Genomic DNA, 17204 nt, shown 5'->3' on the forward strand with positions numbered 1-17204 from the left:
TGTGAATTGAAATTATACTGTTGAAAATTTCTTGGGGGTAGAAGTTTTGGATTAACCTGTTATTTGTGTTTTCCTTTCATCCATGTCTTTGTGATCTTATGAACAGTTTGGATGACAAATAAACATCACTGTGGGGCCTACCAAGGTTTCAACGGTGGAAGTCATTATTCCCACTGTTTTGTTTCCTGTAGTTTGCTCCACTTGAGCTTTGGGTATGCTTCAATTTTCGGTTCAACCATTAAAATTAGCTAGGAAAACAGATGTATGATGTGGATAACCCACACACATTCACGGTAGGCCCAACTGAGTTTACTCAGTACAGTAAAAGCGTAAAGAGTAACTCAGTATGCAATCCGATTTCAAAGGGATGCAGCTTCAAAAGGGACAAATGGGAAATCCGCGTCCACTTTCTACGCACCTTTGGACCTTTTTCTGTAGATTCAATGGAAGGGGATTGCGTACTGAGTAAATGCTGTGGGGCCCACCGTCATTCATGTATTGTATCAACTCTGTCCATCTGTTTTATCATATAAATTTATAGTTTTAAGCCAAATATTAAGCATATCCAAATCTCAAGTGGACCACACCACCCGAAATGGTGTGAATTGAAGTCTACCGTTGAAAAGTTCTTGGGAGACCACAGAAGTCTTAGATCAAGCTGATATTTGTGATTTCCCTTCATCCATGTCCTTGTGATCTTATGATAAGTTTGGATGACAAATAAACATCACTGGGGCCTTAGAAAGGTTTCAATGGTGGAAATAATACTTCCACTGTTTCCTGGGGTATGGTCTACTTGAGCTTTTTTTATACTTCAATTTTGAGCTCGACCCCTGAAATGATCTGAAAAACGGATGGACGGCGTGAATTCACAGTGGGCCCAATAGAGTGGACTCAGTACGACTCTTATCGTACTGAGTAACTCAGTACGCAATCCGATTTCAGATTCAACATCTTTCAACGGCAAATTTCCTCCGAAGGCCTTTCCCATGAACTTCCTCAGAAGAAGTTAGGTAAGGTTCGTTAGGTTACTTTGGAGAAATTCACTTTTCTTTTCCTATTATTTTAAGACATGCCCACAAATTAAGTAGGTCTAATACTAAAGTCGGCTTGACTATGGAAAAAAATGGTTAGAGACATGACCACAATCCAAACCTCCTTGCCTCCACTGTGATGTTTATGTACCTCCCATACCTTTGATAAAGGAAATCGGACTGCCTACTTACTAAGTAGGCTTTTATCGCACTGAGTAAACTCTGTTGAGCCATCCTGAATGTATATAGTTCATCCACGCCGTCCATCCATTTTTCCATATTATTTTAGGAGTTGATCCCAAAATTGAAGCATATCCAAAACACAAGTGGACCATAACGCATGAAACAGTGGTAATAATGGCTTAAATAATGTTTATTAGTTATTCATCCACTACATAAAATCACAAAAAACAGGGATGAAATGAAAATACGAATATCACATTGATCCAAAACTTTTGTGGTGCCTAAGAATTATTCAATGGTAGAAGTTCAATTTACATTGTTTCATATGGTGTTGTCTACTTGAGCTTTAGATATATGCTTCATGTTTTAGCTCAAGCCCTAAAATTATATGTTAATATGAGCAAACAGAGTAGATAAATTACGTAAATCATAGTAGTCCCCACTCAATATGCAATCCGCTACCTTTGTAAGGTGATTCCTACTGGAATGAAATGAAAACACCAAAAATACTAGCCGCCGATGCAAAACCTCTGGCACAAATAATGCTTCAACAGTGGACATTCAATCCTCATTGTTACCTATCTTCCAGCCCACATGAGTTTTGGATCTACCTCGATTTTTTGGCCAATGCCCAAACTTAATCAAGAAAAATGAATTAATGAGATGGATTTCTCACAAACATCACAGTGGGCTATACCTAGCTTCCCATCACAGGTATTTCAATGCTTTTGAAGGCAATTGGTTCGACCTGGGCAGTTTTGTGTGACCTTCCTGGTCTGTCCATCTCCTCTCTCTTTCATTAAAAAAAAGTCAATAACATGTCACTAAAATATTGAAAATAGTGTAGCCCACTGTCCATCATATTGAAAACTAGAATGTCACACACGTTTGTTGTAGTGGCACATGTCTCTATTCATATGGGCAGTGCTGCACGGCATTGGGTGTAGCACAAACAAGAAAAGAAAATTGGATGTACCATCATGTCTGCTTCTTTTTTCTTTCTTTCTTTTTTCCTCTTTCTATCTCTTGACAACCATCAAATCCTCTATCTGTCAAACAGGACTCAAAGATGGGGAGTCATTTGATACATGGGAGAATGCGATGGTTGATTACACGCATTTGAAAAGCGTATACATGGCATACTTAGACGCTGCTTAACCGTTCATATTGTGGGATTCAGTGTAGATAAGTGGTGGACTAAATATCAGTGCTGGTACAAAGAATCTAAACTTCGATTCATGGACCCTTATTTGCTTAATGAGGACCACTGGCCATTTCCATTCTTCCATCCACTAAATGGCTATAGAATCAGATGCTTAATTAATCAAGTTAGTCGTAGTCTTCATCATCTAAGCCTTATCCCAATCTGTTGGTGTGTTTGCTACATGAACTTTGTTCTTCCATTCAGGCTTACACTTTCAATTAGACCATGGGTCAAGTCTTTTCTTACTACTTCAATGTCCTTGTGGGCCTTTCCCTTGCAAGTCAGTTTAACTTCTTATTTATAATCTATATACATTTGGATTCACAATTTAGACAGTTCAATTTGAGTTACTTTGTATGCCGTGTTTGTCTTTTTTTAGTGCCCATGTATCAAACTTAGCTAGAGTACTAAAGTGATTCTCCTCATAGACAGGTCAACTCTGTTAGCATCCAGGTCCGGTTTGTAACATTGCTCTCAACTATGCTTGCCTTTTAAAAGTCTTGATGGTATTAGGAATCTATCAGATGGGTATTCAGCATATGTATGTTAGGAACCTATCAGATGGGTGTTGGGCATGTGCCAAGACAACTATTCACAACTTATTTCTGTAGACGCATATTAGGCGTATTTCTTGGGTATATATTAAGATGTTCAGTTTGGATAATCTTAAATTTTCTGGTGTTATTCACATGTGAAAGTTTCAATGCTTTAGTGGGTAATATATTTTTTGTATTTCTTTTTTTACTTACATGAACTAATAAAATCCTCCAATGGAAGTTTTGTGCTCACATTGCTTGTCCCAGGCCTGTGTAAAGGAGGGTTGCGTTAGGTTGGTAGCCGGTGTCAAGCTTTTGCCATATCTTTTACTGAATCATCAAAATCTGACATTTCAAGTAGAGTGGAACAGCATAACGGGATGTGTAGCAGCTCCGACCCCAATATGGGATAAGGCTGTTAGATGATGATGATGGCGGCCTAACAAAATAAGATTTTGGCAAGACATTCACCACAAGTATCTTAGTGTATTTAGTACTAATGCCTGTATCATGTGCATGTTTAACATGGTACATTGAGCATATACAAGTATGCAGGTATAGTAGCTCCACAAGCACATCAATGCACAACCACGTGTGTAGGATCTCCTAGAATTGTGTTTCAGGTGGGACCCACAGGTTAGATCATTTGGCCAAAAACTCAAGCTCTTTAACTATCAGTTAAGCTTACATACATACATAATGGAGGGCGAGTTCTTTCAGCCAACTACTATTTTCATATGTGTGTGGCCTACATCATATGTGTGTGTGTGGCCACCCATCACAGATGTCCTGCACATGTGGTGCAGTCCCAAATGGCCCAATTGGGTAGCTGCTCAAGAACACAACAACGAAGAAGAACAAACTCCACACAAGTCAAGTCAAGTTACTAAAACATGCTTTCCATGAATTTCCAATGGGGAAAATCGTGTTCCAAAACAAAAGAAATTATATTGATCACCTTTTCTTTCTTCAACAGTACTTGGATATTAAAAATAATAATAATAAAATAAAATAAAAACAAAAACCCCGTCCCTCTTGCATGGGCGGTTGCATTTAATCATGAATTTCAATGTGCCACATAACTTCCAACTGATAAGATTCAATCATATTCTACTCTTAAGTCTCTAACCAATAGAAAATCAACTTAATATCAACATATATTGAGAAATGAGGTACGAAACTATCAACCAATAGGAAATAACATCTAAAACAACAACCAACATAATTTAATCTAACACCTAAGCAAAGAAGAAATCCCAATAGGACTGTTGAAATCATGTCGTTGTTGTATGTTGGCCTCAAAATTAGTGGTAACTCAAACAATATCAAAATTATGTGATCTTGGACTCATTGGAGAGCTATCTAGTTCAATAAGCTTTCAAACAGGGAAAATTTCATGTTATTCCAACATTGCTTGATACCTCCGAAGTGGGCCACAACATAAGTGATGGAAATAGTAAGTGAGCCTATAAAATTATTTCGATAACTAAAACCTAGGTGAAAATCTAACGGCAATCTTGAGCTAGGAGACTTAGAGGAATCTTCATGAGGGACCCACGATGGTGGCCCACTCTCCAGGCGATCATGATCAGTCTTCTAGGGTAAAAAACGTTGACCCTAGTGTGATGTGCAAAAAAGTCTAGGCCTTTGGATATATGGTTTGATCACGGGACATAGGAAATTAAATCCACAATGGAGATTTGTTTGGCCCAGATGCAGTCTTCATCAACAAGTAACATGTGGTTGTTTGGTGGTCCTTTTTCTGCTATTAATAATATCATGTTACCATGTTAAATGATGTGTCTGCATGTTGAGTTTGCCTAGGCTGCCACATCAGATGCTATTGTCAATTCTTACAGCGCCTTGCATGTCTAAGTCAATTAGATTAATCTTCTAGAAATTGTAGTTCATTGTGTTTGGGATTACTTTTGTCTGCTTTTCCTAGTGAAAATCTAGGAGAAACTTCCTATGTTCATCTTTTAGCTCAATTGTGTTGGGATCTAGGGCTTCTAGTAAGTATATATTTCCTAACAGATCAAGACTTAACTACAGGTTTGGTGGTGTCTGTTATGGATCCACAACCTGGAGAGACCATTGTCGACTTTTGTGTTGCGCCTGGAGGAAAGACTCTATTCAAGGCATCACGTTTGAGAGGCCAAGGTGATCTTCAATGAAATCCGATCCTCCATATTGGATGGGTGAGGAATTATTGAGTCCTGAATCTCTCAATGCATTAAGATGTGTATAACGTCCAAACTCCTGATGTGCCATGTCATATAAGAAGTCCCATGAAATGGTCAAGGACTGTGAATATGAAGGGAAGGGCCCTGCCATGGATGGGCATTCCCCAAAAATCCCAAATTCAAATATCCTAATTAAAAAAAATAAAAATAAATTTTAAATGGTTGTTGACGGTAGAAGGAGATGATGCCGCATCAGTGAAGAAAAAAGGTGACAGATTGGACATCTAGACTCATCAAGTCTGAATGATTTTTGGATTCACCATTGTGTGGGGCCCATCCATGCTTTAAATTTTTATTCCTTGTTCCATGGCAAAATCGAGTCTTCTTGCTTTTGGTCTGTCTAAGATGAGTGAAGGGCCAAAACCTGCTAAAATACCCAAAATAGTTGCTTGTTCAGGACTGAAATCACATCAACTTGGTCATGACCGAAACTGAGTCGATTCGTTTTTCCCCCTGATATTTGATTTCATAGGCCTATCTGGTCATTAATCTAGATCTGGGGACTGTGGGCTTCACCTGTATGGATTGCCTGCATCATGTCACTAATCCTGTCCCGATGCACAGGATCCTGTAATTCTTATCTATATGTGAATATAGCATTTGAACATTTCACTCATAGCTTTATGAGCCATACCGGTGTACAAGGCATACCATTTACACACCATCATACATTCTGAGATGGCAGAAAGGTACAATATCCAAGCCCTTCATTAAGCGGGTGCGACAGGATTGTTGTTCTTACCCAAAAATAAATCTAGTCTAGGTGGACCACTATATTAGAAACAGGTGATGGGTTAGAAAACTTCAGCCTAGTTTTTATCAGCCATAAATTTGTATCGTGAACTATTGCCCGCCTGACTAGTAGACTGACCTGATGCTTGGGCCAGGGCATCTATGTAGAGGTAGCCCTCTGATGGGTAGATTATATCTCATTCCTGTTTGCATGCTGGTACACCAGGCGTGTACATGGGCTACCTTTAACATGTGTGTGGCCTTAGCAAAGCTCTTTCACTAATGCCTTGTCATGATGTAGGTATGGTGTATGCAATTGACGTAAACAAGGGCTGCCTAAGAATTCTTGAAGAGACAGCCAAGTCACACAATGTGTTGGGAAGCGTGGAAGGTGAGCCCTTAAGATCTGATGGTCTACATAAGTTTTGGAATCCTCGCTTGACTAGTGGACTGACCTGATGCTTGGCCCAAGGCATCTATGTAGAGGTAGCCCTCTGATGAGTAGATTGTATCTCATTCCTGTTTGCATGCTGGTACACCGTTCCAAGGACAAGCTAAAATGGACAGACTCTTGTACACACTATATCTCTCTTTGTATACTCTCGATATTTCTTATGATTCCTTTACAAGAGAAGTTTATGCCTTTTTATAGGAAATGAAAGAGATAGGATGAAACCGTATGATCCAGTCTTCTCCCTATCTCCTATCCAATATCAAATTCAAATATGAAATCTCAACTGAATGGAAAAGGTCGGAAGAAGCCACCCACTAGTGATTGCTCACCAGTGGGCCCCGCCGGCCTACGTCCGACGTAATGTCAATGATGTCATCACTATTGTGCATGCTGACCTTCATATTTTTTCTGTAAGTTATTTACCAATAGAAAATTAATGAATAAAATAAAGGAAATTTTGAGTTCATCAGGATAATCCATATTTTCAATTTTCTCCTAACTACGCTTGCAATGTTCTAAATCATCTATTACATGTTAAGATGGGTAGATTGTTTATATTCTAAACTTATATGTGTTATTCTTGGGGAATGTAACATTGAGATGCATCTATTTTTTGCTTTCTGCCTTTTTATTGTTTTGTATTTATTGTTGCCGATATGTGCAGAAGGGGCCATGCCATTAGCAGAAGATCATTCACTTTCATGCTAATTCTTAGTTAATTATGTGGCTGAAATGCTTCATTTTCTTTAAATAGCCAGGTAGGAAACACATCTGCAACATATTAGGAAAGCATGTTGAATGCACATTGCAATGGCTATCAGGAAAGACCACATTTTTACTTCTCTTCCTTTTAGGCTTATACATTATATGCAATTTACACGCACTGTGATTGTTTAATTCACGTATCCTTTTTGCTTTTGGTTAATATAGTAATCCAAATTCTCACTATTGTACAATAATGCCTCTAATAATGAATATTCATGGTGTAAAGAGTAACTGTGACTAGAAAGCTAAATATTAGTCTCTCCTTTTACGTTATAATAAATGTCTCTCAGAAGTGTATTAAATAGCGTAGCTTACTCCAATAGAGTAAATCTCTTGTAGTGTACGCTACAGGGGTTGTAGCATACGCTACAGCTACGTAGTGTGCGTACGATACGTTGCACTTTTATATATATTATATATAAAAGTTTTATGTATTTGAATTGGTGTCGTCAAACTCATATTATTAAAATATTATAATGTAAAATTGATACCAAAATTACCTCATTGTTTCTAACTTTAAACAATGGTGCTTTTTTATTAAAACGTGTGTTGAATTCACACCATAAAGATATCTTAAAAACTTAAATTTTAAAGAAAAGAGTTCAAAAGAGGGTTTTCGAAAACCCCTCTTTCAAACCATAGCCTCCAATGCAACTTCTCCTCCATTTCTTTGAATCTAGCGATCCAGAAGGCCATTGAAGGGGATATTTCGGCCAATCATTGGAGCTTGCAAGGTCTATTTGCTGTATTTTAAAGAACATTGGAGCTGAAACAAAGGAGAAACCAAATTTCCCCCTGTCCGCATTTGTACGACCACGAAATTGTAAATTTCAGATTTTTGATTGATTAAATCTCTTCTTGAGCTTGTAAAACTAAGAGGTATGTTCTTGCACCTTAATGAGTTCATTTTCATTTAGAATGAAGTTTTGTTAGTTATTTTGGATTTTTTTTTTTTTCATTTTTTAATATCAAAATGTCAGTTACCATGCAATATTTGTAGGATAGGGTTGGTATGCAATTTTTTGCATTTCATTTTTTTAGGTGGTGTTTATATGGGTGGTATGCATTGTTTTCTATGGTGTGGCCCATGTGGAGCTCACTACGGGTTGTGTATGGATGTGGATATGCATTGTTTTCTATGGTGTGGCACACATGGGGCCCAGTGAGGTGTGTGTATGGGTGGATGTGCATTATTTTGAAAATGCTTATACTTCAAAATTTTTATTAGGTGTATGTATATATATTTTGTTTTTTCCTTACTATTTATTATTATTTTTATTTAAAATTTAAAAATAGAAGTACCTTGTAGCTTACGCTACACTGCACTATTAACGCTACAAGCTACAGAGGGTTGAAAGCTATGCAACACGCTACCGCTATTTAAAACGCTGTTAGAACATCCTTGCAAACCTTTCTGGATTCTTATGCATTCACTCTCTTTGCGTGGTATGTTATAATAAATGTCTCTTAGAACATCCTTGCAAACATTTCTAGATTTTTGTGCATTCACTTTATCTGTGTTTTATGCATTAGTAAGGCATAAAATGCTCTTTCAACTCATACAGCCAATAGATATATCAACATCTCTTGAACTCACAATAGATTCTCTTGTGTGAGGAAGGGCATTACCGTTCACTTGCCAACACAGTGGGCTATTCATCTGGTGGTGCCCACCATGAACATGCATTGGTTGAAAATTCAGGCTGGTCCACCTACTAGTTAATTTATACATGCATGTTGTGTATGGGTGTTCGGTAATTTTCTTTTGACTACCCATTTTATCATATATGCATGACCAGTGTTTTAAGCAATAGTTAGTGTGTAGCCTAGTATTCACCCCTCTGAAACATGAGGCTTAAGCTATATAGCATGTAGCATAAGCTACAAGCTGCTTCTAAAATTTTAATTAGGTTTGTGCTTGGTTGTGCCAAATATACCAAATTAGTTTGATTAACAATGAAATTTAATGACATTTTGTGCAACCAAAGACAACCTAAAATAATAGGAAAATAAATAAAGATTAAGTTTAAAGGTAAAGAAAGAGCAACCTAATTGATTTAGTATGGTTACTAATATTATTTTAGTATAATCATTGAAAGAATTGACTACTTTTTTATTGCAAAAAAAAAATAATAATAATAATAAATCATTGAAAACATCAATTGATTTTAATGTTTTAGTGAAAAATAACTTGTAATGTAAGCTATGTAGCATATACCATAGGCTATGTAGTGTGTAGTGTATGAAAAATTAGTATTTTGCATTGGCTACACGACTTAAGCTATTTTCATGAGCTATACGATATTAAGGCTAAGCTACGCTACATAGTGTATACTACACGCTATATAGCGAAGCTATTTAAAACAATGCATCTACCTTCTTGACGAGTGGACTAGATTGATTTTGTGTTAGAGTGTGTTCATGTGGGTCCATTGGAGTAATGGGCCCCACCAAGGGTTGGCAATAGGTCGAGTAGGGGTCATCTCGAGCTTGACCTTTGCTAAATGGGCCCAACATCTAGGCCTGATCCCGACCCATGACCAGAAGTGAGATGACTAGGCTTGCTTGTGAGTAGATTCTTATGTGCAAGCATGGCTTGGTCCAACACATTTATAAAATGATATGAGTTAGGGATGCTTGAACTTGTGACCTTTTATTTCTATTTAAACTATGTTGAGAAGAAAAAGGAAAAGTAGAAGAAAAGGGAAGGAAAAGAGAGCTTCTACCATCAGGGAGTTATGGGATACTTTGAAAGAGTAGGGTGCTAGATACATAGGCGCTCAAGTTAGACACATGGCATACATCAACGTAAATTAAACCTGCCATGCTGTGGAATTAATTGTCGCCTAGTCACAGTCCCAAAATCAGGTTGATTGAGTAATCTTAGCCTTTGATTAGTGGGCACGTGGCTGTTGAAATAGGACCCTTTTATATTTTTCATTTTAAACTGTCCAATAAATGTCCACCAATCCAATAGTTAGATAATCAAATAAGTGTAATTGTTGGTTCATGATATAACTAAACTGGAACCCATGATTTCAACAATTTTAATTTCAATTACTTTGGACCACACATGCAATTTCTAAGTACTTGCATATCATCCATCAAATTCAGCGAGGATGTCAAAGTTTTCTCTTTAACCTCTTTCTCTCTCTTAACATCTTTTTACAACACAACCCTAAACAAAACTTAATAAAAAGATATTGCTCACTGTAGGAGTACTGAAGTCGATGTAACATTTTAAGCACTCCCCTCAAGCCATAGGATAGATATCACACAAACCTAGCTTGCTTCAGATATCTTTAATTCAGTAATTCCATGTCAATTGGAAGCCTTCACAAAGATGCCGGCCAATTGCTTGTTTGAAAGAATGAATGGAGTAATTCGGACAAAGTGACATTCCACCTTTTTTTATATTGTAATTTCTTTAATTTTTACAGAAAGGTAGGAGCACACCACCTATTATTGTGTTAAATCACAAAAATAGCTTTATAAATTTTGGGTGGGTGCCACAAAAAAGAAACGGGCCTCACCTATCATATAAAACTGCCTTATTAGACCTATACAACTAGGGGTGTCAATGGGCCGGGCTCGGGCCTTTCAAAATAAGAATTGTGAATAGGCCTGGCCGGACAGCCTGGCCTGAAATAGTTCAAAATCTAGGCCGAAACCGACCCAAGCCTGGCCCGTTGACAACCCTATATCCAACAACAGGCCCAACCTCACCTAAACAAAAATAAAAAGGAGCCGAGAGAATCCAAGCTGCTTGCAACAAAAGGGCCCAGAGACCAATCTAGCAGAGGGAAAGATGTTCGAGGAGGACACGAGTCATGCCACCATAGCTTGCTCAACGCCTAGATCTGAATACTAAAATCATGCACAAAACAGGGCCACTCCAAAGGAATCCACCTCCCTGCTGTAACCTTGACAACCTTCAGCTGGTAACACGCAGAACATAAACCAAACTCAATAGTATACAAGCCAAAACACAAATAACCACACCACTGCCCCAAACCACGTCAGACAGATGGGTACCTTCGCCTCAAACCTGTGTTAACCAGATTAGACGCAAGCACAACCAAGAGGGCCGAAGCCTGGCATGGATTAGACCCCCACATCAACAAACCTTGCCCTTCGGGTAATCATTGAAAAAAAAACCCGTAGGAATGTTGAGAAACAATGCACGCTTTAGACCCCCATAACTACCCCACATGCCCTTGATATAACAAATGCAAATTGCTAGAAGGTTGGGCCACTCAAAGGTTACGAGCAATAAGACCAATATCGTCTTAACCAGAGCAATAGATAATGTGGCTGACACCCCCATTCTCAGCCAGGCAACCTCGGAATCGAACCAAATTCCCTCAACGTTAATATTATTGAAGGCCCTAATACCATTAGACTAAAAAGCTAATGAACAACAACTACTGTAATAGAGCTGGGGCACCTGCACAAAAATGGAAGGAGATTTCCACCTATGAACATGATCAACACCCATTCAGCCCACGCAACAACTGGGAGATAACACAACCCATCCACCAAATCCCTAGCATAGGAATCTCATTAATTATTGATTAACCAGGACATGTAGGAGATAAAAACCTCATCCTAACATAGGGTTAAATTTGAATTCAATTGAAATCATTTGTCTTCTGCGACTTTTAACATATTAGGGTGGTTTAAAGGCTAGGCAATGAGGGAAATGGGTTTGGGGTTAGAACATTAAGGTTGAAGTTTTGGTTGGAATTTTGGGTTAAGGGTTTTAGGACTTGCGGCTTTGGGATTTTGAAAATTTTGGGTTTTTTTTTTTTTTTAATACAAAATTTGAGGATTTTGGTGGAAATTGGAACTAGGGTTTTCGAGATTTAGGGTTAGGGCTTTTAAGGATTTAAGGTTTTGAGAACTAGGGTTTGGAAAACTAGGATTTTGAGAACTAGGTTTGGATGGATTAGGGTTTGTGGAAAGAAGAAGAATGAATGTTTTAAAGAAGAAGAAAGAAGAAAAAGAAAGAAGGGTGGGTTGTAGAGATGGAGAAGAAGAAATACCTTGAAGAGAAGGAAAAAAAAAAGATGATATTGTTGAGAAGAGAGAAGTGAAAAAAATAACTAGGGAATCACTCCCTATGGTTTCGCATGACCAATCCAATTATAGGATGATTTTAGTTTATTTTTTATTTTTATTTTTTTGCTCAATTTCAAAGTAAAAGGAGAGAAATCTCTTTCATTCATAACATGCATATTGACTAGGGTGGGGACGTCCAACCCTTTATAGTCTTAGAAAAGAAATATTGTTCATGCATATATAAAGTTTTCTTTTTTTACTTTAGCTTCTTTTTTCACTGTTTTTTTAAAAGTCTAAACCGTATTAAACCTGAACTTTTCATTCTCTAAAATTTTGGTGTGTCCGATTTCTTGACTGAATTTTTTACTGTATTTTTAACAATCAAGACCGGATTAAAGATGAACATTTCTCGTATCTGTTTTTTTTTTCTATGCCATTTTGCTAAAATATGGCTGATCCAAATCGTTGCCACCCCTAGCTCCCACTAACCTTTATACAAAATTACAGATTGATTTCTATTATGAGGGATTGAGAGAACAATTGCTGCCCCAATAACTGCTTCAATGTCTTTTTAATAGATATAACAAAGATAGAGCAAATGTCTAATTTTGGTTGGCAAGAATCAAATAAATTAGAAATTGTTGTGAGATTTATATTGAACACATTCAGTAGCCATGAACCCCACACCAAATTGTTGTGGCACAATTGGCACATCTTTGGATTTTGCATGTCCTAATATCATGTCGATTCTGACATTTAATATGTTCAGAGCTACAGATATCGCAATTCCTATTGATTCCTTGTAGCCTTAATTGCAAACTGATATATTGATTTTTAGGCAAAATTTTTGCTGTTGGCGGTGGTGCCCTTATCCAGGAAGCATAGGATTCTTTTTTTTTTTTGTTTTTGTTTTTTCTTTTAAGTTTATACAGATTTCTGAGGGAACTTTCTTCATTATTTTTATAAAATACTATCCGGATGATTCAATCTTTTATTGAGGCATGTTATTTATGCAGTGCTTTGGATCTTTTTGCCATCATTTCCTGTTACAATTTTTGTTTGTAATTCACAAAGCTGTTGATTTTTGTAGGAAAAGATATCCAAGAAGTTTGATAAAGTTTTGTTGGATGCTCCTTGTTCTGGATTGGGTGTCCTCTCCAAGGAATTCCTTAAACAAGTTCATATTTCTCGAAAGATAATTAAATTGGGATTATTTTGGAATTTGGAAAAAAATTAAAATAGCCAATATTGGTTTGAATCATCAAACAGCTGCAATCATTGATAGTATTGACATATAATATTATTTCTTTTTGGGTCAGTTATTGTTCATGTGCTTGCTTCTAAGATGCTTTGATTGGTAATGGTAAGTGTTTTACGAACATGATTATTTTCTGCCTTTCCTAAGTCTTAATGACTAAATCTTCCTTTCCTATTCAATCTGTTGTTTAAGAGAGCGGACTTACATTGGAACAGGAGATTAGAGGATTTGGAACAGTTGACAAATTTACAAGATGAGCTCCTTGATGCAGCTTCATTGTAAGAGTTCAAACCCTTTCTTCTCCTTAGTTTTCTCTTAGAGGCCTTGCGCTATGTAACATGTTTGGTACTTTTTGATAATAAAAATAAAAATTGTGATGCTAGGCAAATGTTCTTTATGCTCTTGTTTTTGTTTTTATTTTACATGGCCGTTAGTTTTAATGCATTTCTATGTATCTGGATTACAAAAGGAAATACATTATGGTTTTCTCTAAAATGCTATGTTTACACAATAGCTGTTTTTGTTTTTTCGATGAACCACAAAGTACAATATTAGATCGCCAAAGATATTGTAACAAGCTAATGTATATCCCCATAATACTGCAGTGGTTTTAAGATTTCTGCAAAAGAATGGTGCCCTCTAGATTTTTACCTTGACGTTATTGCATTTATAGATTAGTGAAGCCTGGAGGGACACTAGTGTACAGTACTTGTTCTATTGAACCCAAGAGTGGACTCTTTTCTTTTTTGCATGGCTCACTGTTTTCCTCTTTTAAGAATTTGATGGTCGATATCTTGATAGTTCATAATACGTAACATTTTAGTAATGGTTTTCTTGGATTGGTTGGCTTGTCTTCTCCTTCTTGGGTTCTAGCCTCTTTTTTGGAATCATCATTATTCAAAGTCAGCAACTTTTCTTTTATTAAGAGTATTCACTCATCTACGCATGCCAACCTTGCTTGTGTGAGTACATCTGAGACATGCACAAGCAGGTCCTTGCCATTGGGATGGTGAGGTTTGTCCATTAATCAAGACAGCTGTAACATATGTTGAATATTGGCTGCTTGAAATTTCTTCATTTCCTGAGCCACTCAATTATTATTATTTTTTAATTACATATGTGGTGACTTGATTGCTTGAGTGGTGTGGTTTTGAGGCCAGGTTATGTAAACCATGGAGCCAACCTTATGCACGAATCAGATCTCCTTTCAAGTGCCCATTTGGCATGTGAGTTTCCAAGTAGAGGTGTTTGTTGGGTTAGAGAAGCTCCTGCTGTAATATAGCTATTCTGTGTATATTCCCCAACTTGTCCAAATTTCTATTGTCTCAAATTTTGAGATAGAGAAAGTTAAGTATGTGTTACTTGGGGCCTTTTTTTTTTTTTTTTTTTCTGTTTTTGCTGTTACTTCTCCATGATTTTTTTTTTTTTAAATGAAAAAAAAGGGAAAAACTTGACATATTGGTATGTTGCAGTTATGTGCTTCTGTTATGATTGGGGTGGGTGCTTTCTACCCAAATCTAATCAGCTTCATTTCATGCCTACCTGGAAGGAAATGGATGGTGATTTGGGGATCCAAAAAAAAAACCCTCCACATATATGCAATTCCAGTTAGGGCACACTTCAGTTAGCTTCTACCTAATGGGGCTTTTGACCAAGCACACTTCTAGCTTTTATAGCTCTTCATACTTTCACACCTTAATGCTTTTACTATGAAATTGATTGCAGGAGTTCACTATAGATCTTGCTGATAGGTACGTCCCACCTGATCTTGTTACGGACGAAGGGTTCTTCTTCTCCAGCCCAGTCAAACATCATCTTGATGGATCATTTGCGGCCCGCCTGGTCCAATCTGTAGACCACAAGATGAACCCTAGGTAAGCAAACCAAGAATAGTGTAATTTCTATTTTCTTGAAAATTGCTTCAATTCTTAATGAGGGTAAATTTTTTTAGAGCAATTAAAAATCAAAGCATGTTGAGCCACCACTCTAATCATATTTATCGAAATCACTTTTTTGGAGTGCAGATAGCAAGCAAAACGTGAACCTCTCCTCTTTAATCAAGACAAGGTAGGGCCATGATGGGATACAATTATCCAACAAGAAACTTATCTCTTGTAACTAATGTTGTCTAAATCGCTATCATATTGCAAATCGTAATTGGGGTTGAATCGTATCGAGTCACAAATCGTAAATCATAAGTTTTTTTTTTAAAATAAAATTTTAAAAAATATATAAATAAATCAGAAAAAAATTTAAACACTTAAACACCATCATGACATGGTATTACTTAAAAAAGTTAGATGATTCTTATGTTTCTTCTTCCTTTTTTTTTTTTTTAATGGTCTTTCAAGAAGTTATCCTCGTAAAAATTAAAAAATTAAAAAAAATACAAGGTTCTGTAATAATTTAGTTCTTATTACCTTTCTTGAATGTAGAATTGGATTAGAAAAGCGGCATTTCATTCTGTAGACCAACGGAAAAAAAGATATTTTGATTTCTAACCATTATTCCACAATACATATACATCAAGATGATTATAACCATCCATACAAACATTCTAGGTAAGTTGAAAATCAATTTAGTTTTTCGATCAGTTAAGAAGTAAGAAATCATACAAAAAGAAAAAAACTACCATTTAACATTGAAGGAAAAAAAATATAATTTAATCGCTTATAAAGAACAAAATAACATAATTTACCTTTTCTAAATGATATATATATATATATTAAAAGGTTTTTTTTTTTTTTCTAAACAATTCTTAACGCTCTCACCAATTTAAAAACATAAAATGAAAGCGAAAAGCTGAAAATAGAAAAAAAAAAAAAAAAACAAGTATAATTTGAATCATAATTCAGGATTCGAATTATAAATCATAGGGATTCAAATCATAAAATCTAAGATTCATATAAAAAAGGGATTCAAAGGTGGGATTCAAATAATTTTACTCAAGATTAAACTCAAATCCTAAATCATAGGATTTTGACAACATTGCTTATAACAATTTTCCTAGAGAATAATCATGTCATCATTACAAGTTAGGGAAGTGCACATGGCTTCCCTTTTCTTCATCAAATAAATGCACTCATCATTTACAAAAATTTGTGCATTGTGATTTGGCGGGGTCTACTTAAATTTTATTTTATTTTGATGATCAAACCATTGATGACGTGGGACCCTTAATGGGTGTGCATTGCCGAAGCCTTCAAGTTGAATGTATAAATAATGCCACCGAGAAGCTGGAGGTTTACAGTGCGTACCCCATTTATAATAGAGGCTAATATCAAAATGAGGGATCTTACATTGGAGCGTCTACATTTTACATTGATTGGAATGCTACAGAGACTTTAACACTATCACGGTATGGTAATACTTAAAAAAGTTGGATGATTTTTATTTTTCCTTTTTATTTTTGTCTTTCAAGAAATTATCCTAGAAAAAATAAATAAATACAAGGATCCTTTAATAATTTATATTATCGTTACCTTTCTTGAATGTAGAATCGCATTAGAAAAGCGGCATTTGATTCCCTAAACTGACGAAAAAGGATATTTTGATATCTAACCATCATTCCACAGTACATATAAGTTAAGATGATCATAACCATCTATACAAACATTCTAGATTAGTCATATGGGCCATTGTCATAACCCTCCCAAGTTGAGTGTATACATCTTGCCACCAGAAGCTAGGAGGTTTCTGGTGCGTAGTAGGAGGCCAATATCAAAGAATAGGGA

General features: G+C 36.4%; 1 protein-coding gene and 1 long non-coding RNA gene across 3 annotated transcripts in view; one reads left to right on the plus strand and one right to left on the minus strand.

Annotated features, from left to right (window-relative positions):
• LOC131255772 (sister chromatid cohesion protein PDS5 homolog A-like) overlaps positions 1–17204 on the minus strand; it is a 60039-nt gene that overhangs the window by 19554 nt on the left and 23281 nt on the right. The gene's annotated exons all lie outside the window — the stretch shown is intronic.
• On the plus strand, positions 13538–15767 carry LOC131255774 (uncharacterized). 2 transcript variants are annotated; one of them, XR_009176405.1, is made up of 4 exons: positions 13538–13575; positions 13686–13748; positions 15196–15344; positions 15495–15767. It is a non-coding gene; the product is annotated as an uncharacterized LOC131255774 (long non-coding RNA). The 2 variants fall into 2 exon arrangements; XR_009176404.1 differs by having other exon boundaries at positions 13553–13575; positions 13663–13748.

The sequence above is a fragment of the Magnolia sinica genome, chromosome 9, assembly GCF_029962835.1.
Source record: "Magnolia sinica isolate HGM2019 chromosome 9, MsV1, whole genome shotgun sequence".
Classification (NCBI taxonomy): domain Eukaryota; kingdom Viridiplantae; phylum Streptophyta; class Magnoliopsida; order Magnoliales; family Magnoliaceae; genus Magnolia; species Magnolia sinica.